The 22489-nt window shown below is 47.8% G+C and overlaps 1 long non-coding RNA gene across 1 annotated transcript; it reads left to right on the top strand.

Annotated features, from left to right (window-relative positions):
- Window positions 1–11690: 11690 nt before the first annotated feature.
- On the top strand, window positions 11691–22264 carry LOC109281254 (uncharacterized). Its single transcript, XR_002087844.2, has 3 exons — window positions 11691–12193; window positions 15943–16050; window positions 20331–22264. It is a non-coding gene; the product is annotated as an uncharacterized LOC109281254 (long non-coding RNA).
- The last annotated feature ends 225 nt before the right edge of the window (window positions 22265–22489 follow it).

The raw sequence follows: 22489 nt of genomic DNA, 5'->3' as shown, positions 1-22489 counted from the left end.
AAAGTACCTTGGACACAGTGTAGACAGAACCACAGGCCTTGCCCAGGCAGCTGCTCGCAGCTCCCTCCAAAGCACCATGGAGAGCAGGAGCTGTTGGGATCCCACACTGCCTCAGGCTCAGACACAGCAGTCATTTGTAGATGTGTTCACCATTTTCTAAACCGTGTTAACTGCTTCTCATCACACAGGTCGAATCAAATTTCAATCCGAATTAAGGGTTAATAGACAATCATTAACCATCAGGGAGGTTTTCATGCATTTCTGCACTTCTGCAGTAGAGATGCCAGGGGGCATCTTATGCTACACCTGCAGGTGGGCACGAGCAACAGGAAGTCCTAGATACCTGCCATATATACAGGTGAATTAATATAAAGTTTAAATTGCCTAGTTCGGATTGCCTAGTCTGCATTAACTTTAATCCTCCTTTGGCAAGGATTAGTTCATTCGAACTGGAGCCAATTTTAATTCAGACTACAGATGTCCATGTGCATATAGTGATGGCTGTAGTCTGGATTAAACATAGAAAAACATAACATCTATAAACAACCAGTGAGGCACAAAGATGTCAGTTGACTTATCTAGTTGTGAGTTGTAAGCCATGGCTCAGATTGACCCAGAATCTATAAGGTGATTGATTTTGGTCCCAGGCCTTGGCTGCAGCATCCCTCTGCCCCCATGCCTCCACCAGCAATGCTTAGCAGAAGGGTAATGACATGCAAGTCTTTTTTGACCTCCACTGAAATAAAATGCACGAGCCACTCGCTGGTAGCAATCAATCAATAATATATTATGCAAATAGTGCTCATCTGTAATGCCAGAGCATCTGGAAGCCCTGAGATAAGGGCACTGGTGTGCTAGATGTTCTTCAAGCCCACAATAAGAGATATCCCTTGCCCTCAAGAGCTGACATTTGCCCAGATAAACCAAGGAAGCACTGGTATCTCCTGAAGCATGGAGTGATGAGATGACCTCTTCAAGGTCATCCAGGAGCAGAGTTAGACACTGAAACCATCCCAACCTGGTCCTTTTAACCCAAACATCTTCCTCCCTCTTACTATAACAATTCACTGCTAACATACCGCCAGCATCCTTCTCTTGAGTAGTGCTGGTGCATGTATGTATCTCATTTATTAGCGCCCCTGTTACCTTGCCTGAAGACAAAGCGATCTTTTATTGGATACTTCCCTTGCCTGGCTGCAGTCTTAAATTCTGTCATTTCTTAATTGAAAGGCAAAGCCATAAAAGCCGAGCAGCATGTCCCGGACCGTTAATGCATTTCCAAAAAGGTATTCTCATTTCCTTCCTTTGCTTGTCGCTGCCCAGGCGAGAAAAGGCTTATGTGAGCAAATCTAAAATTAATCGCCTGCGTGCCTTCCATATTTGCAGGTAACAAGGGCAAGTGTCAGGGTGAGAAGCACAGAACCAAGACTCACAAAGTATATGTGCCTTCCTGTCCCTCTTCCCCTTTCCCAGAATTTATTTTTCCATGCCAGTATGGGAGACTCACTTCCTGACATGCATGTTTTATTTCCAGGAGCTGGAGAGGGCTTCTCTCACAGCCTTATTTGAATTGGCTAAAATTTACAAATATAAATAGAAGGACGCTCATGAGGTGGGTTTTAGATAGCCGCTTGATTTTCTTCCTCCTCTTCTTAGTCCATTGTGGGGCTACGGTGCAATTATGGGCTAGATTTCCTGAATACCTTGCATGCTCTGCAAATGGTCCCTGAGTCAGGAAGTGATGAATGAGGACTAAACAGAGGGAAAATGTTTAGATTACTACAGGGATTACAAGCGTCTTTCCTGTAACTCGTTAAAAGGTTTAAACATGATGGACCAGGCTTTTAAAGGAGCACGCAACTTGAACCTAACACGGGATGCTAAAACATCACATCAGGCTCAGGGGGGACCTGGTGGCTGCCTATAAGTATATAAGGGGGTGCATCAGGATCTGGGGGAAAGCCTGTTCACCAGAGCGCCCCAAGGGACGACAAGGTCAAATGGTCACAAACTCCTCCAAGACCGTTACAGGCAGGACATAAGGAAGAACTTCTTTACTGTCCGAGCCCCCAAGGCCTGGAATAGACTCCCCCAGAAGTGGTGCAAGCACCTGCTCTAGACTCTTTTAAGAAACATTTGGGTGCTTATCTTGTTGGGATCCTTTGACCCCAGCTGACTTCCTACCCCTGGGGCAGGGGGCTGGACTTGAGGATCTCCCGAGGTCCCTTCCAGCCCAAATGTCTATAAAATCTATTAAATCTATGAAATCACTATGGGCCTGCTCCAAAATTGGCTCAAGTCAGTAGGAGCTTTATATTGACTGGAATAGGCTCTGGGTCAGGCCTTAAGGCTGAGTCTATGCTAGGAACTGCAGTGGCCTTCAGGGTGGGATTTTGTATGAACTTTTTTATAGTGACAGGAAAGTGCTTTGCCCAGCCCAGCCTATCTTGCACAGGAAGTGGGATAAGCCAGTGGGAGACAACCTTTCTGGTAGGCATGCCACAATTAGCCCCTCACCCTCCCCAAATGCCACTCCCTTTCTCTTCCCCATGCCCGATCTGCCTCTCTGTTTTGTGCTCCCTGTCCTGTGCTCCTTGGCCCATCTGCTGCTCTGCGCTCCCTGCCCTATCTGCCACTGCACTGTGTATCTCCTTGGTAATATGCCATGTGCCACATGCAGAGGCTGCCTGTGCTACTTGTGGCATTCATGCCATAGGTTGGCCACCCTGGTAGTATAAGCCATAGAAACAAAAGCACATCTGCACAGTAGCAGATCCAGGAACAGGACAAGGAGATGTGTGTGTCCCACTTTGGTTGTGCCCTGCCTGTGCAGTGGGCTCTGAGCTCACGGCTTGGTCAGCGCGGGCTCCTGCTGGAGGGTGAGCAGTGAGCGCTGAGCTCACCAGCTGGTCAGTGCAGGCTCTGGCCTGAACCCCTGCTTTAACATGTCTCCAGGGCCCAGGCAGTGAGTGCTGCTGTTCTTTGCCCTTTCCTTCCCTCCCCATCCCCAGTGAATTCAGAAGCAGGGGAAAAGAGGGAACAAGCAACAGCAGAGAACTCACCCCCCGGGCTATGGAGCTATAGGAGAGCAGGGGCTCTGGGCAAACCCGGTGCAAGAGCTCATGTGACACAGCCAAAGGAAATGCAACCACACCGCTGCACCCCCTCTGGAGCTGAACTAGACTAATGGGCATGACACAAAGGGATGAAGATCACTTTTTCCAGGTACCATGACTCTTGCTGCTCTGAGAGCATCTCCTATCCGAGCCATGTCTCCTTCCCAGTCTGGACTCTTGAACTTTGCATGGAGAAAACTATTGTGCTCCTGAAAAGTATTCTAGAGACGCAAATCTGTGCAAAACCAATAGAAAGCGTAGTATGTTTAAATCTCAGAGCACATACCGGATCCCATATGAATATAACAACTTGCAGTCAATTATTACCAGAACACAGGAGGGAGTGGAAGGTGCCAGGGGGGGAGACTATCTGTAAGGCTAAGGACTACTGTCCTGCTTAATTTTGACTTTCTATGATGCACTAATGCCAGTCAACACATTTTGCAAAGTTTTCCTTGTATTGAGGCTTTCTTCTCATAACAAGATTAAACTGAGAACAGTTCATTCCCTGGCTGAGGGAACATCCAACAAATTTGAGCTCTCCAAACTGAAAGGCTGACCAAGTTACACACAGAAGGGAAATGCCTCTGCAAGCCAAACCGTGCACGTCACGACACGCTCCGGCTATAATGTGCACAGGATGTATCAGAGGAATGTTCTGCGGCTTTGATGCTGCAGAACGCCTCCCATCTGAGAGCTTCAGTGTGCTTCGCAGACATCAGTTAACTGAGCCTGACAAGATGCCTCATTGAGTACAAGCCCCATCTTACAGATCAGGGAACTCCAGCACAACAAGATTAAGCAATTTGCTCGAGATCACACAAGAAGTGTTGTCAACGCCAGGAATGTAACCATTAATCCCCTGAGTCCCAGTCTTCTGCCTTAACCATACAACTTCTTCTGCTCTGAAAAGGAACAATTTTGAGTGTGCCCTGCATATACAGGAAGGTCCATATATACAGCCAGAATACAGGTCATAAGATTTAATATAGCAATTTAACTTGGACTTCAAATTACACCAGCTGAGGAGACGATCCATAGATTATATTACATATTTTTCTAGGCATTCCCAATGAATATGTCCTCCCAAAAGACAACTTATTGGCGTAGGAAGATACGTACAGACACTTTATTTTATTGTAAAGTGTGCCCTGAACTCACAAAAGTATGCACTTTGCTGGCCAATATTCAGACGTCTCCCCTGTAATTATACCGGCCCCTCTCTTTGGCAAGAAGCCTGAGGTTAACTTGCTCACTGAGAAGCATTTCTATTGTTGATGTCAATTTAAAAACCACTTTGTTTTGGCAAAGTTGAAAGGCACCAGGAAACAATCGGCTCTAATAGGAGGCTACGGCGTCGGATGTCACGTTTGGACCCAAGGCACAGCCCCTCCAGCACATCGCTGAAGGCATTAGCACTCAGCTAGTGGCGAGGGGCCTACAGCCTCCAAATAGCAGTGCTGCTCCTCTGCGAAGCCAGAGCATTACAGCTAAGGTGCGAGAAAACAAGAAGGACAAGCAATGTTGATGCACAGAATGAAATTTGGTTTCTTGCAATAGCTGATGTTAAGCAGTGATAAGGCAGGAAATGCCAAGACCAGAAAGTTATTTGTCTCCATGTGGTCCAATGCGAAATCAAAGCCCCCTCCAAATAGCGCCCCGGTGCTGGGACATAACAGTGGTGCCACTGATGCCAGCAAACATGGATACTACAGAATAAGGAAGGGAACGAGCTCAAGCAAACACAGCACCCATTCGCTCATGGGGACCACTGCAAGGAAATAGCAGTGGTTTGGCAATAGTAAGCCTCTTTGGAGAACTTCTCTACCAGCAGCTCCCCACTTTCATGGAGTCATGCCCCACCTAGCTAAACAATTTTTGTGAAGTGAAAAGACAGAACATCAAGCACAGCTTAAGGTGCCCGATCCCGAGTATATAATACAGCTTCTTTAAAAAGGGATCGACGTACTTTATTATACTCCTTAACTTTTGCTTCAGGCCCATTGGGCCAAGATCCGTTGTTTTCAGCTCTCCCCTGTGAACCCAAATGGCCCCGGAGGAGGATAATTCTGGACAGTGCTCCGTGATTATGACAGCGGAGAGACAAAGATGTTGCCCCACACTCTCTGTTACTTAGCTCTAACGTCAACTAACTCCCCAACCAAAGAATACCTCTCTCCCCATTTTCCTCCACCTCTGATCTACTTTTTTTTTTGTGGTTTTCATTATTCTGTGATAAACAAAACCAGCTGTTCACCCCAGTTCACAACTTCCAGATCCGTGCCGCTGCTCCCCACCCCAGCCCAGACCCTGCTGAGAATATCTTAGATAAACCGCGGCCGCCTCGGGGGCGCTGGGTCTGAGCACTTGGAATGAGCCAGCTCGACAGCCCTAAATCCCTTTTGATTTTACATAACGGCAGTTCTTGTTTTGTCCTGAAAAAGCCAACAAAAAACAAAGCCGGTTTTGAGCAGGCTGAGCAGACTGGCAAGGAGGTGGAGGTGGACTGGATGTCAGATATGCCTCCTGCTGCATTCCTGAGAAAGTCAGGAGTCCCCACTTTCACTGCAATGCCTGGCATCTCACGCAGATCTCTTGAATGCTGCCTTCCTCCTCTTGCCTCCGCATTTCCTGTTCAATACATGCAGTGTCGCTGCCATCGGACCACATCTCACCTACCTTCTATGGCACGTGTGGGCACCTTGGTTAGGAAAAGGCTAATGAGGAAATTCAGGTTTTGCATAAGTTCAGTTTTCAATTAGACCTGCAAGCAAAAAAGCCATGCTGAACTGATAGCATCTGAGAGGGGGGAGATCAGATTCAGAAAAAAAGTACTCCAGTTGGAGGCCCATTTCTCAGAGAGGTTTAAAACCGCTTTTATTTTCCCCTCAGCCCATTGCAATCTGATGCATTTGCTGCTAAGCCAAGATCCTGCACAGACCTCCATTGTGTGCCCCAGAGCACATGTATTATGATCGCAGACCAGAGCTTGAAACAGGATATGTTTAGATAAGTGATGGGAATGCTCTGAGACTCCTGAAGTGATGTATCCAGAGCGCGAACATCGCTGCTTAAAAGACAGGCCGAATCGCATCAGGCAGGCTGGAGGTGAATCGGCTGCCATGGGTGGAGAGAGGGGAGGGAGGACTTTCCATACATCGGCTACCTTGCAGTAACTGTGCTCTTACCCCACGGTAAAGGAAAGCTAAGCCTCAGTGAATTAGTCCTCAGTGGAAGAGCATGGCCACAGACAATTTTCACAGAGCAGCTGCTGTGCTGTAAATCTCTGCCTTCATTTACCTTGTTCAGATGCCAATGTCTTAAGTGGCAGACTCCAGAAGGAAATACCCTGTCGGCGGCAGGTCTCAGGCCGTGATAATAATGGTGGTTGGACTGTGGTTCCACGACTCTGTTTACACCTTTATCTTGGGACGAGTTGAAGGTTGACCCTCCAAACAATGCCAAGCCACATGCACGGCTCCCAGCTGCCTGTTTTACCTGGCTGCAGCACCACTGGAGGCCTCAGACTTAGCCAGTGACTGAAATGCCACGATGACAAGTGCAGACTCTGGACCTAGCATAAACCTAAATGATGACAGTACTGTAAGTGCTTAAGCCTGAATTTAAGCCATAAGCAGTAGCATGGGAAAGTGGAATCAAGTCTAGCCAACAGTATTGAGCTAGGCCAGGTGCAGATAATTGCTTTAGGAAAACAGTAATAGTAGTTAGAAGCAACAGCTGTAATAACTTGATGTTTTTATTGTTTGATGAGAAGAACTGAATTATGGGTAGCTTGTTAGAATCATATTAAATGATAGTGTGCTTTTGTTGACTGAATACAGTAAGGCAGAAATGTATAATCCAGGGGTCGGCAACGTTTTTGGGCAGTGCCAAAAACACCCGCAACTTCAACTTGTAAGATGCTGGCATGCCAGGGGCAGATGGCAGGAGAGCCAGGAAGAGGCTGATCCTTGCTGTGGCCACGTAGCCCCGGCTCTTCCCCGCCATCCACCCAGAGGCATGTGTGCCAAGCAAAATGTCTTCAAGTGCCACACTCTGGCACCCGTGCCAGGAGTTGCCTATCCCTGGAATGACTTGTTGCCAGCACTGATCATTTTCCAGAGGCCTATGCCAAGCTACAAAGTGTGGCTAAAGAGGGAGACTCCAAAAGTCTGCTTCTGAGTGACACCCAGAATGAACCTCTACAGATATGGCCGAGTCTGATCAGCAAAGGAAAGAAAGCAATGAACGTGTCCAGCTACAGCAGATCAGATTAAACAGAGCACAAGGCCTGAAAGAAGGCCTAAAGTTAGATAACTCAAACATACTATATCATAGCCTATCTGAAACGTGCCAGTAGCAGGGATTAATGTAACCCAGGGTATTGAATATAGCTTTCTAACAGACATTTGTGTTAAGATAACTTGTAAAAACAGAGCAGCCTTCTCAGCGAAGACCATAAATGAAGGTAACAAGAAAACAGAGCAGTGACATGTGCCATGCTATGATGGCAAGGGAAGGAGATAAATCCTCCCTTTCACAAGGACATAAATACTATCCTAATACCAATCTTCCAAGTCTATAAGGGAACTAGCTCAATTCAGTTCCAAAAGTTTTGCTGGAACAAAGAAATGCGAATAAAACCAATCCAAGGACATCTATTAGAATATCAGAACCAGCCATCTACCAATATAGGTGCAGGCCAACGGGAAAATGGGAGAATCCCACAAATTCAAGAAAACATACTGCCAGTCTGTGTGCCATGTCCCGAGTTACTCTGGCTGATTAGAATTTGTATTATGCTAAACAGACACTGGAATAAGTGTTTGCTCTTCTGCGTTCAGGGTGTGACACTGAAAACTCAAGCTGTAGATTTGTTTCTTGCCTCTTTTCTGATGCGGGGGCGTGGATTGTAACTGCACCTTATCTCCATGTATAAAGGGCAATCATAAAGGGAATTAACTGTAGCTGTACAATTGTTGTACAATAAGTCTGCAGAAGAGGTCTTGACAGGCTGTGGTCTTGTGTCTCTAAAGGCCGAACGGCCTGAGTTTTTGGTAACTCCGGGGAGAGACAAGCAGTGGGCAGGCTGGTTTCTAGAAGAAAACACATAAGGAACTCAAACTGAGCCTTTCTAAGAATCATGCCCACTGCTTATCTCCCCTTCTTTGCATAAATCTAATTACAAACAACACACAGGAAGCAGGTTACAGAAGGCCAGTGATGGATTTCCTGTGCTATACTATACAGCACCCAAGGGAGTTGTAAGCACACAGAACTGGGGGGTGAATTAAGACCTTGGGCCTGATGATGAGCAGAGTTTTGGGAGGTGTGGGACACATGACTGCTACCAGGGAGTAAAACTAGGGGTTCGTAACATGGAAGATCAGCAGGTCTGAGCTAAAGGGCAGGCTTGGAAATAGCCATAGGTAGCAGCATATGCACACCCTAAGGGTACTGACAGAAGCGATATTTGTTGTGCTTTTGGCCCCTTGAGAGCACTCTACAGCCATGCCCTGACAGAAGTGCATGGCTGCAGAGCGCTTTGAGAGTGCCCAATAGTGCAAAACTGTCTCGTAATGAGGGTTCAGATGAAGGTGCTCCAAAGCAGAGTGCCTTCATTAACTTCTGTCTGTCCCTGTGCATGATCAGGGCTGGGCTGATGCAGCCCACCCTGCCCCTAGTGCTGTCTGCAGGATGGGAGGGGGGAGAAGGGAGGGGAGGGAGCTCCAGACTGGGGTCTGTCCCGTTTCCTCTGGAGTGGGGGCAAGTGAACTGGAGCCCCCCCACTTTGGGGGTTCACATGACAAATGTCACTCCCAATGGAGCTGGGAGTGGGGACGGAGCTAGTGGAGAGAGGCTGTAGATAGGCCGCTCCTCCTGGCTCTGAAATGGAGCTTAATCCCTCTCACCCCCCAATCCAACAGCAAACGTCTGTTGGGTTGGGAGAGGTCACTCTAACTCATGGCACTTTCTGTGAAGCAACATGAGTTAGATCAACAATGAAGAGAAATGTAGATGCAGTACTTTCTCTGGATGAATCCTCATCAGCAGAGTCTAGGAGCAAGTATGATGCCTCCCAGAGCAATGAGCTGAAGTGCACTTCAACCAGCTCCAAGCTAGTACAAAACAGTTTCATTTAGATGTCTGGGTAAGGCACTACAGTGGTTTGAGTTCTTCCTGGAGGGACAAACCCAGCAAATTGCCATCATTGGGTGCTTAACTTGAGAAGTGCCACCAGGATCCATTCTCTCTCTGCTCCTTTTCCATTGCAACCTGCAGCCACTGGGTGAACTGGGCTGACAACAAGGACTCTGACATCAGTCCGAGGCAGAGGACATGCCACTCTACCCACCCTTCACCACCTATGACCACACCATTACACCAGAGGCCTAGGATATGGATGAGATCAGCACTGGGTGAGAACAGTTGGCTGAAGATGAACTGAGCCTGCCTGGGTGATGCTGGGTGGGGGAAGAAGGAAGCCTTCTGAAGATTTTGCAGTCATGATAGGTCTCCTTTGTGACCCCACAATTGGTCAATACAGTCCAAAGCTTAAAAGGCTCCAGGGCTCTTCACTGACCCTAAGAGCTCATGTAGCATTCTCCACCCACTCCAGCTGGCTAGGAGATTTGATCCAACCTTGCATGATGACAACCTGGCCTCACTTATTAACACATTTGCTACCTCTTGGCTGGGCTGCATTGATGAGCTGTGCCTGCACCTTCAGCATTTAGAAAACTGGCACAAATCAATCCAGCAACTCTCAGCAACACTATGTGAGCACACTGAATCTGTTCTCCACTCCGTATGCTGGCTTGGCATAGACTGCTGAACCAAGTCCCGGGTCTTGTTTTTTATCATCAAGGCACTCCTGGGCCTGAGCCCAGGGCAGCTCAATGGTTAATTAATGCTCAGGGATAAGACTGGTCAACCACTTCATTACTGTGACTAAATGGTAGGGTAATGGTCTATGCAGCTTTTGCAGAGGACCAAGATTTAGCTAAGAATTAGTGGTGCAGCCTCCAGATTACAACTTCTGAGGCCTCTAAATGCTGGAACTTGTAAGAGAAGAGGGGTGGAATTCGATTTTTTCTTGGTAGCGATTTCCCCTTAGTATCAGCTCTTTGCTACTGTGAGATACAAGATATTGGGGTATATGGGCCAATGCCTGACTCAGTCTCTTATGTTCTTAGCTAAGGATCATCCTAAATCTGACCGCCTCCTGACCTATTGGCCTTGCATGGTTAAGGAAGTAACGCAGCTATCATCACATCCTTCTGCCTTTAATTCTCCAGCCTGCAAGACTGGATACATGGATCAGCTCATACAGCTTTTGGCATGACTTCCTCCCAGGGCTCAAACATGCATCTGGCACCACAAGACACCCTGACCACCTGGGAGACAAACAGATATTGCAAAATCCAAAACAAAGCCTCCCCCTGCTCATGCTTCTCCCTGGGGAGGGGAGATAAAACTAAATAGCTGCTGGTGCTAGGGTGGGCATCATAAAGGACATCCCGGTTTTCTGCTACTCTGTCCTTTATTGATATAAAACCCAATTTTCTCTTGAAGAGAACAATAGAGGACATAAAGGCTTCTGGTTTTGTATCAATGAAGGACAGAGGACAACTGGACTGTCCTCTATGATGGCCACCCTAACCAGCACTGAACACATTGCTGGAAGCTACTCACATACTATGGTGAAGGACACAGGATGTGAACCTGCACCGAACTGAATAGACCTAGCAAGACAAAACTACAGCCCCTAGGACCTCATCTTTGGACCTTAGCACCTCCACTCTAAGCATATAGATAGTCTTATCAGAGTCAATGGGATCACTTGAATCTAGACTGGGACCATAGGTCCTGATCCTCAGTCGGGCAACACTCCTATCAAAGTCAAACGGGGACCTGCTCCTTACAGGGGGCTGGACTCAACCTCTAAGGATAAGTAGCAGAAATAAGACCACAAGAAGCAGTAAAACCAGAACTCTTCCCTCCCACCGTGGCTTTACAGCCCATCAATCAACAAAGCAGATTAGAAAGCAGCTTTGATACCCCAGGGGCAGAGCCTCAGCACTGCTGCCTTTGATTTGTGGGTTGGGTAAACAACTGCTATTCTCACCGCTGCTTCTCATCCGCAGCCAGAATCTGCTTCTGGGCAGCACTGCAGGTGGGATAATTAGCTGAGGGCCAGGTTAATTGGCAGAGTTGACAAGCCCACTCCAAGTGCGGCACAGTCACAGCGATGGTGCTTCTGGTTTAAGAGGTAGCCCGTACAGAGCCGCACCGCATATTTGTGGGCATTGTCATCGAGCACAGTGCACTTACCATGAGGGCCTGGCCAGATTTAAAGCTGGCAAACCCATGAAATCCCTGCAGGGTTCAGTTTTTTAATGCCATGGGTGGCAGGCAAGGAAACAGTTAAAAACACAATGCGTGGCACTTTTGCAATAGCAAGTCTGTCGAACTGGGTGAAAATATTAAGGTGGGCCCCACAGGACTGGATAATTGGAGCTCTGCTGCTTCTAATCTAAATGAATACCCCAGAGTGAGATATCAGAAATATAAGCTAGTTAAGCTTGTGAGAAAGAGGAGCCAAGCAGCAAGATAAAAGCATTTACCAGGATTTGAATCTGAAGAGCTGAACTGGGAGAGATGTCCCTGTGTCATGTGCCGGGGCAGTTGTTGGTGCCAAAATATGCTCCCGAGTAGTGATGCGTGAGTTGCTGGGATGGACCAATTTTAAGACTCTTCGGATATGTGGTTGCCTGAAAATTCAGGGAACTCCACGCAGTGAGCCAGGAGGCTCCTTCCAGTCCTGTGTCCCTGCATAATCTGGGTAAGCGTGAACACAAGGCATCTGAGCAAGGCCAAGGAGGAGGAGGACTCTCTGGAAGACCCCCTAGGAGGCTGCTGACACACAATCGCTGAATGGCAGGGGTCTAAGCAACTTCCCCACACAACAGGCCGCTGCAAAAGAAGAGGCTCGAGGTGCAGAAGTGATTGTGTGGTCACAACACCGCTGGGTTCAGAAACGTGAGTCACCGACAGCTGGCCACAGAGAGCCCCAGGTTTGCACTGAAATGCTTTTGTTTCATAATGAGTTGAACCATAGCAAGAAAGGGACTGAATTCAAGGTCCATGTGGTCAACTCTCACAATTGATCATGCTAGTTGGTGCTTTTCTTTAAGTCCTAGATCCTGGAGTCCTATGACCATGTAAGAATCATTTAAAAAAAATACAAACTCTAACCCTCAAGGCTCTAGTCGGAGGGGAAAAAAAATATATAAGATATATTTTTCAAAAAATATCAGTATTTGGAAGACAAACTCATGATTTGGGAGGGGCAATGGGGGAATATTTGAGTTTTTGAGGCTGGCAATAGGGTCATTCCATTTATCAAAGGGGTTCAGCTCAGCTCCTCTGCTCTCCAGCCTAGCCGCTCCTGAATGTTTTATTAACTGACTGTATTAGATGGAGGCTGTTATTTTTAGTATAGTATCATGATATTTTTAATTGTGTGAGGTTCTATCAAGAGAAGTGTGTGTGTGTATAAAGGGGTGTGTGTATAAAGTGAATTCATCTCAGAAAAGGGCAGAGCAAGTGCTTGCACACAAGGCAGAAAGAGAGAGGGGCATGTGATTGCATGTGCATGCATGTGCGCAGGGGCACACAAGTTGGGGGCTTTTTTATTTGTGTTGATATGCGGGGTGGGTTTGCTTGGGCTGGTCTGACAATTTTGCAAGGCTGACATATGTGTTGAAAAAGGAACAGAGTTAACTACAACCTCCAAAGGCACCTGGATCCCTGGGGATATGAATTAGTCCTGAAGATCTAAAGACAAACCTGGGAAACAGAAATCCACCCCTTCTAAACTACATCCAATCGCCCATGGCCTAGGAGGCAGATCAGCAGAAACATGTAAGGCAGATTCCCTTGTAAGAGACGCCCCAAACCTCCTGAGTTTTATATTCATCTTCAACCTGGATTTTAAAGAGCACGAACTAAAAACTCAGGCTTTCCTCTATTTTTACCAGGCTCCACGACTCCCAGCAAAAGCTAGGCAGACGAACCAGCCCGAGATAGCCCTTGAAAGGTTTGCAGGACAAAAATAATGCCTTCTTCTGCAGTGAGAGGGGCTGTGCTTGGCTTAGCCAGCTCTGAGCTGGAAGGCAAGCATGGCATCTCGTTTCAAATTAGCTTCTCTGTCCAGGAAAAACGAAGCTTTATCCAGCGTGATTCAGGCAGGGCAAGCTTTGTCCAGCGTGATTCAGGCAGGGCAAGCTTTGTCCAGCGTGATTCAGGGCAGCCCTTTTGGCAAGAGGACTAGGTGAAATTCAAACCCTCTTGAACTTTCACCCCTTCCTAGAGTTAAACTCACTCTCTCACTCGGGGGTTCTTTAATGGTTTGACTCTCCTCCTCCCCACAGCTGCTTTTCAGCCAGGACTGGAGCTGCCTGTGCCAAAAATAACCTGTTTTCACAGAAGTTGCAGCCGCCCACAGGCAGGATTGTGGGGTGGCAGGTTTAGCAGACAAAAAGAGGAGGATTTTGTGGTTAATGCCCCCAACTTGCATATGCAAGACACGAGTTCAGTGGCCTCCATTGACGGCTTCCTGTAGGACCCTGCGCAAGTCTCTCAGGACCAGATCTCCCATGCCCTAACATCAGATGCCTGGATCTGGCCCTGGGTTTCACAGACCCAAGCCAGGTGCCTAGGAACAGGATGCACAATAGCCAGAGGCTGCTTGAGTCAGTCAACAGGAAATCCCAAGAGAGGAGAGTATCTGAAATCGTGCCTCTGTCCTGCATTTCGGCATGTCCCTGAGTTGAGTGCCTATGTGAAACCCATGCCCAACTTCAGGTGCCTACATCCAGAGAATGGTGGTGGGTAGTGACCTTGTATTTAGAGCAGTCAGGAAGTGAAAAGCTTGGGTTCGGGTCCCTCCTCAGCTTAATGGGCTGCAAGCCCACATCTCTTGTCACCTAGGAGGGTGCCCAAACTCTCAGGCTGGGGCAAAGCTGGTTTGGGGCCATTCTCCACCCCTCGTGCGGAAGCTAGACCGTTTGGTAGAAATGAATTTTAGAGCTCTGGAGCCAAAGGGAAAGTGAACGAGAGGCCACATGTGTCTGCAGCCCAGCGAGGAGGGTGCTTGAAGGAATGGGGAACTCCTGGGTCCTGGTCCCTCCCCCTGGGACTGCATATGCAGTATGAAAAAATTACCAAATAAAATCCAGAAATGGCCTTTGAAGCAGAAACCAGAGCTGAGGACTTCTTCCGGCCAGAGAAGTGTCCTCAACACTGGACTAAAGAGTCCGGTTCCCTCTTGCTTGCTTGCTCATTGGCTCCATGGCTAGCATTTGTGGCTGGCCAGCAGCCCTGATTCAATGGGGCAACAGGGGAAGGGGTGGGCAGTCTATTTTGTAGCCTGGAGGCTAAAGCACTCTCCTGGGAGACGGGATATGTGGGTTTGAAACCCTGAGGCTGACGAGGCGCTAGAACCCACGTCTCCGACTTCCAGGATGAAAGCTTTACCCATGAGGCTGTGATGCAAATGGTGAGCAGGGACCTCCACTTCCATCTCTTCCTCTAGTGGCTGGGTGTTTGGATCACAGTGACGGCAGGTGTTAAACTCTGTGCTGAACTTCATGCTGTTGCCATGTGTCAGGCATGCTGGAGCCTGCCTCTCTGGGGACTGAAGTGTAGGGAGGTCCGGTTTATCAATCCTAAAGACACTTAGACTCGAGGTAGGCAGCTGCTTGAGAGTCATCCCCCATGTCCATCTCAGCTTAAGGAGCATATTCTTACATGGATGCATTGGGATTTTGGGGAATGTCTATAGCTTGTCCCCAGTGAGTGCCCACTCCTGACCTATCCCACCCACTGCCCACACCAAACCCAGAAATATAACGGGGAAGCTGCTCCAGGAGCCTCCTGCGCTGCTTCTCCCAAGCACATTGGAGGCAGAAGTCTCAACAGCAAGTGTGTGGGGACATCACTGGAGCGGCTTCACAGGCCCATTTCCCCATTTGTTGGTGCATGTGAATGGAAGTGATGGGCAAAGCATCCTAGGGGAGCTGCCCCTGGCAGGACCAGAAACACCATGGAGTCAAGTAGCCCAGGGGGATCCTACTACCCTCTTCTGAGCATTACTGATTCAGCAAAGCATATGCTTAAATTTAAGCATGTCTAAGTCCCAGTGAGATCAGGTGGCCAGTGAACTACAAAATCGGATCCTCAATCAAAAGCCATTCTCCGTGGCATGAAAACAACCTTGAACATGCAGAAGGCCCATCGTACCAGATGACGTCTGGTGGAATCCTACGATTCTTGTTGCAAACCTGTAGTGATTTAACTAGGTAAACCAGTCCCATTCAACTACCCAACTAGCACAGGTGGCCTCTACCATTTCTCCCATTGATATTAATAAAACAGCAGCCTATTTAAACTTGTTTGTATTCTTGCTGCTTCTTAAGAAATCCATGCAATCCTTAGTAGCCAAACTAATAAGATTGTCTCCCAACATGAGATTTCATTTGGGGTATAAAAAGTACACACCTAGAGCTCTTGATTTAATTCCCTTGGACTAAGCTGATTAAATGCTGAGGAGTTTAGAGGCTTTTATAATTTTATTGCATTAGATTCCAGAGATGAAATGAATGGAAATGACCAGAGAGTGAAGTGGGCAGAAATCTGTATCAGCAGGTTTTCAAGACTACGAATTACCATCGAACAACACAGCTCGGTGTACGTGATATCTAATCTAATATCAGAGCACTCGTCAGACAGTATTGATAAGCATTTGCTACTTGTGTTGCAGAGCACTAGAGGAAAATTATGAACAGGAACACAAAACAACTTGAAGGAACAAGTAAAGGTCATCATAACCTGAAGAGTCGTGCCAGCCTTTTGAGGGAAACCAGCAACAGTAAGTAGAAACCGGCTGTGAGATATTATTACTGCTTCTAATGATTTGTAGCGGAGCAGGTCACAGAACAAGGCCTGTTGTCTTGCCTACTGTACACACAACACAAGACGCACAGTCTCAGTCCAGAAGATTTAGGCTGGATTCTGAGCTGTGCTTCATACCTGCACACAGATTTAAACCAGCCCCTCCATCCGCACCAACACCCACCCCATCTTCCCCTAGGTAGGTGACCTGAGCCCTGGGACCCAGCATGCAGGAATAAACTTACTCCCTCAGAGACAGAGGACACACAGATGTTTGATTTTTCATGCAAAGAGGCCCCCAAAGGGCTCTACGGCTGTAACTTAACGAACGTTCACGGTTACAGAGCGCTTTTAAAATGGCTGATTGCGTAAAAATTTAACCCTTGTCTGATGAAGTATCAAACAGGGGCACTCTACAGGCAGAAAAGGTTAATTTGGGGTGATTCTGCACATATCCCATGAGCCTTTGTGGGACTGGCCTGGTGCTTGCGCACCCAAGCACCATCCCAGCTCCAGCCCCAGGGCTGTCACGAAGGGGAAGACAGAGTCTCCTCCCTGCGCAGCAGGGAAAGGAGGGAAGGAGAGGGAGGGTGGGGGAAAGGAGCCCCTCTAGCTGCATGTGTCCCCCTCACCTACCCCTGCTGGGGTATGCGGGGGAGCAGGACCAGGCCTGCAAGGTGGGGGGATCCCGTCCCACCCCCCATGCAAGCATCTTGACACTGGCAGAGGCTGCTGCAGCTGGAGCTGGGGTGGGGGAGAAACCATGTGGCAGGGGGGCTCCATTCCTTCCCCCACCTCAAACTCTCAACAGTGGCAGCCATGGCTGTTGTGCCCAGAGCTGGGATGGGGGAAGGGAAACAAAGACCCTCTGTCCCACAGGCCTAGTCTGGCTACCCCTTCTGAGGTCTTGGTGGGAGTCAGGTCGAGCCTGTGAGTCGGGGGGGGTTCCTCTCCCTCCCGCCCAAGCTCTGAGCATGGCAGCCTCTGCTGCTGTCAAGTTGCTCATGCAGGGGATTTGGGGGCAAAGGGAACCCCCCCCCCTCCATGCAGACCCAGCTTGGCTCCCCCAAGGACCCCTGAAGGAATAGCTGGGGGGCACACATGGGAGGAGGCTCCGTCCCTTCCTTCCAGCTGTTCTTGGCAGTTAACAGCTGGGGGGAGCGGGGGCTTGGGAGAGGGGCAGTCTGGCAGCCTCTTGGGAGGCTGCTGGAGTGCCCCCACCTGCTAGCCAGGGCTGGTGCAGACAAGCTCCGAGCCCCCACCCAACAAGAGAACGCCGATTGGGTTCAATGGTGCTCTAACTCAAGGCGCTTTGTATAAAGCGCCATAGTTAGAGTGCCTCCCTGACATGCTGCCTGCACTTGTGTAAGTGCCCATAGGTGAAGACGGCCATGACTCCATTCCCAGAGTGCACTGGCTAGCACAAATGAGCTGGCATAAGCAAGGGGGTAAGTTGCTGCTGATACAGGCACTGTACACATTAGCACCCTAATCTATAACCAACGGGGAAGCAGGGAGGAACTGAGCCCACACAGCATGTACGAGATATGGTGGCTCCTGGGTGTGTGCAGTTCACGTGGAGATCACCACCTAGGTCCATGTCTAAAAAAAGCATGAGCTAGCCCTGCTGCAGTGTTAGACACTCTCTTCCCCCTGGTATTATTCACAAGTGATGGGGGAATTGGGAAACCATGGCACAGCCAGAAATTCTTACCTGTCTCCCATAGTGCCAATGGAGAGGCAGCTGTGTGACTTGGGTGTTAGCCTGAGACTTAAGAAACTCGGGGTTACATTCCCCGCTGTGCTTCAGACTCCCTGCACTATCTCAGGCAAGTCACTTGGCCTCACTCTGCCTGCCTGCCTTATTCATAAAACAAGGATAACATTTCCTTGCCTGACAGGTTACATCATAGAGTCATACAGAAGTAGGGCTGGAAGGGACCTCCAGAGGTCACATCCAGTCCAACCCTCTGACTGAGGCATCCCTACCCAAACCATCCCATCTGTCTATGATGCCAAGAGCATGCCACCTACCCCTATGCTCCAAACCCAATAGAGAAACAACTAAGAAGACACCCCGGCTGGTGTTCTTGGGCACAAGGGAGGCAGAGATAGAGGTGCTGAAATAGCTTCCTCCTCATTTGAATGACAGCCAAAAACTGTATTTTCTCCCATAAAGTAGACACCTTTATTTCCAAAATTCATCTGCCATAAATTGGATCGCACAATATAAGTGAAGATATGTGATAATAGTTGTTTCTGCCTCTTTGGTTAGCAGGGAGGTAGGAGAAGGAGAACCAAAAGTAAGGCTGCCATGCTGCACATGGGGCTCCTTAGCTGCTACTTCCTAGCGGTTTCAAGGAAATATATTTTTATTTCAATCTGCTTTTCAAAAACCAGGTGTGCGTAGGGTTATTAACCCTCCAGGATTGTCCTACCGTCTCCAGGAATTACATAAAAATCTCCAGGAGACAGCTGAGAGTCATCCAGGAGATAAATGTTAGGGCATTCATTAAAATAACTATTAAATGTTGAATCCAATTTATACATCAGTCCAGTGGATTTTTAAAATGTAATAGTAATGTGCACTGGCCTTCCTGACGTAAAGTGCATGCATCGTAATCTGTACCCGATATACACAAGCACACGGGCATGTTCGTGTTGTGTGTCGCGGGCATGCTGACATTCCAGAAACCTCCCAGAATAGATTAAAACAGAAGTTAGCAATCCTAGGTGCAGCATCTTATTGTGGAGCATGGTGCATGCAAGACAATACGGTATTTGCACATCTTCAGGGAATGGGACGGGAATGCCAGCTCTAAGGCAGAGCTCCTCCAAGACTGCAGGTCTGGGCAGGTATGTTGGCAAGGTCACAGTGAAGCCCTGGGTCTCTTCACAGCTTCACTGAAATCAGCTCAACCCCATGAACTTTTCCAATTTAAATGAACGCACGTTCTCTAACGGAAAAGCTTCCAACTGGAGAACTTCCAACCAGCTGCAACTGTGAGATGTCTAGATACAATAGTAATGGGAGGTATATAAGCACCTTAGTTTGATCTCAGGAGATCTCTGTGGCCTACGAATGAGAATTCAGCACTTCTGGAGTTTGGACACACATACTGAAAAACACGAAATTCCTGCAGTTCTTGGGCTATGTCCCAAAATCAAGAAGTGCTCGGAGGAGGCATGCCGAGAAAAAGAATAACAAAAATGTTTTCATTTTCAATCAAGTTTGCAATTGAATTCAAATCTGTTCGGCCATTCTAACCTTTTCAGTGATTCACTGCAACACACACTGGACTTATTAGCACTTACTGAAAGCGAGTTTGCAAAAGACAGGTTTCCTGGTTGGTGGTATCTGCAAGCCTCTTCCATGACTCAGTCTGGCTCGGCACATCACTTCCTATCAGCTCAGTATGCACACGTACAGATCACAATTTTTGCTGCCTTGGTAAATTACAAAAGTCACGTCACATTAGTTTCCTTGCCTGATAGGATAGGATATTGCTAACTAATCAAAAACCAAAAATTGTGGATTTGACAATTTAAAGTACAATTTTTAATTGTGTGAATAGGCATCCTTTCAAACTTATTCTTTGTTGCCACTAGCAAACTGCTCAAATACTCAGATAACAGCCAGGCATAAGGCTGAATTTAAATTCCCTTTCCTATGCAAACAAATATTTCTGGATCCTTCTCTCCCATGATTCTCTCTGTTGTATGCACTGTCCATCTGCATTGAAAAGCCCGGTCATTCTGAAACACTCCCAGGGACTGCAATGACTTGACAACATCTTAAAAGCAATTAAAAAGGTGTCTATTCAAACACATTTTCTGCAAACAAAAGTTTATTTGCTATATATAGATAAATGCTGTCAGTGGACTAATTTGGAAGCATTGTTGATTACCCCTTGTAATGAGGCCCATTACATAATTAAAAGAGTTTTCTCCTAACTGCAGTTTACTGCTAATTAACATTTTATGCTGTCGACAATGGACACTTTGGGCTTCATTGCAGACATAATTATGCAATTTTATCCTAAGAGTGGTTTATGAATTATTAATTAATATTAAATCTGTTGATTAAAGGGTAATTTGTAAGTAATCCTGCCATTGCTAGAAACATATTTCTCCCATAAGTATTCCCTTGAAATATGCCCCAAAATAATATGGACTAAACAAAAGGCAGAAGTTTGGGAGCATGCAGCCCAAAGCACAGGGATGATTTATTTATGAGACCCTCTGATGTTTTTCCAGAAATTCCCGTTGCCGGTGTTTTAATGAAATAGAGCCTGCTGAACTGTTCTGTCGAGTCCTGGCAGGAGCCATCAAGCGAAAGCAATATTTCCTTTGCTTTTTTTTTTGGTAAAACAGAAACACAAATGAAATTTACTCATTTATCACAATCCGGGAAGTTCAGACCAAAATGTATCAGCGCAGCATGGAGTAATGGAAACCAACGGTTGCAGGAGTTGAATACCTGAAGAAATGCCTTAAGTGGAGCGTTGCTGTGAAACAATGAAAAGTGGTGAGACAGAACTTAAAGACGTGCATGGGAGTGCTTTTCCCCTTCCAGTTGTCTGAGGAAAGGTTTAGAGCAGAGATCAGCCAACCAACCCTCTTATTCAAAAGACATAAAGGGAAGGGGGAGGAATCGTGGCTGTATGCAACTCAATGGCAAATCCTTCATGGAGTTCATCAGGGTCAGGATTTCCCCCAAAGTCTCTGCTGGGCAAGTATCACTGCATCGGTAAAGGATGTGCCCCAGAGGATGCCCACTGCACCTCAGGTTTTGGTTCAAATGGGCTCTGCAGGCAAGGGTCTCATTTTGGTTCTGCCAGGTTGGAGATGCCCAACGCCAAGGGCAGATGAGCACGTGGAGGTCAAACATCAGTGTTAAACGAACTGCTCATGTTCGGAGAAAGGGAGCACTTGGAGAAAGGGGTTGGGACCGTCTTTTTTTCTGTCCTGGGGAAGTGAGGGTAGGGTTGCAAAACATGACCTTGCCAGCGCTAGGTTTTGTAAAGAACCTGGAGCAGAGAGATTTCAGAGCCTGACTGCATTGCCTCCAAGCCATCCAAGGGACACGCACAGTTTGCACGGTGCTTTAGCACATTGGAACAGCAATACTGCTCTGGCGACATGGATGTACCAAAGGGCAAAGCCTGCCAAGCCCAAGGGGCCAGTGTGCTGAGTGTCGCATTCCTGCTGTACTACAGAATGGCACTGCTATTCAGACCACTGGCACTGCTGCTATGACTTTGCTTCACCTGAGGATTTTTCCTTCTCTAGTGACAGCAAAGCCTTGGCTGCCAGCTCCTGGGCTGATTTTTGGAAACTTCACATTTTGCGGGCTGTGTCCCTGAACCTTGCTGGAACGGAGGGCCGTTGTGCTGTAGGAAAGCGGAGTCGATTCAAAGCAATGTCAAGGGTTAAATGCAAATCAGCTTGATGGCGCTGCAGAAGGAGCTGCACAGAAGGTATCTTCCCGGGTGGGGGAGGGAACAGAGAGGCCTCCTGCTATCTCTGCCCGTTCTGGGGGCTGAGCTCCCAGCATGAGTTATGGCCTCCAGCTGCTCTAGCGAGCTGCATCTTGTCCAGGGCAGGTCTCCGAGGCAGCCCAGCATCCCTGTGGCACTCAGTCCTCCGGATGCAACCTGGCAGGGCCCCTAGGCCCAGATGGCTGAGGGAGCACTGCATTTATACTGTGGGAATTCTCCATTGGTCCCTCCCAGAGCCAGTGCCAAGGCTGAAGCAGGGGAGAGGCTGTCCAGTGGGTACCAAACCAGAAAAAGCCATGCATTGCTTTTTGGAGATCAGAAACACAGGCCAAGTTGGCCTCTCCATCTTTCACTCATGTTGTGTGCACTGAATTCCAAGATATCGTTTATTTTTTAGCACCTCGGAGGAGCAAGTGTGAGTTGGGGGCGTCTCTCCGGGCCTGTGAAATAAACCCCACTGAACATTTTCGGATGTATTTCTCCCCCCATGCATTCTCCCTCCACTCTGCCCCTGGCTCTTCCTTCCCGGGCACAGAGCCTGGCATAAGGAGCCCAGGAACAGGAGTCTGCATTGGTGCATCTGACTGCAGGACCCAGGGCAGGGTTGTCACCCCACCAGGATTACCCTGGAGTTTCCAGGAATTAGATATAAATCTCCAGGAGACTGCAGAGAAATGATAGAGCATTCATTAAAATAAATATTAAATGTTGAATCTGATTTATACAATAATCCAGTGGGTTTTTAAAATGTAATAGTAATATGCATCTGCCTTCCTGATGTAAAGTGTATGCGTTGTAATTTATAATTGATATACGCAGGCATGCAGGCACATTCGCATAGTGTGTCGCGGGCACGTTGGCATTCAGAAACTTCCCAGAATAGATTCAAACAGAGTTGGCAACCCTAACCTGGGG

This window comes from Alligator mississippiensis, chromosome 2 (assembly GCF_030867095.1).
Source record: "Alligator mississippiensis isolate rAllMis1 chromosome 2, rAllMis1, whole genome shotgun sequence".
NCBI lineage: Eukaryota > Metazoa > Chordata > Crocodylia > Alligatoridae > Alligator > Alligator mississippiensis.
The sequence above is the reverse complement of the archived record's forward strand: the minus strand, read 5'-3'. Positions and strand labels throughout refer to the sequence as shown.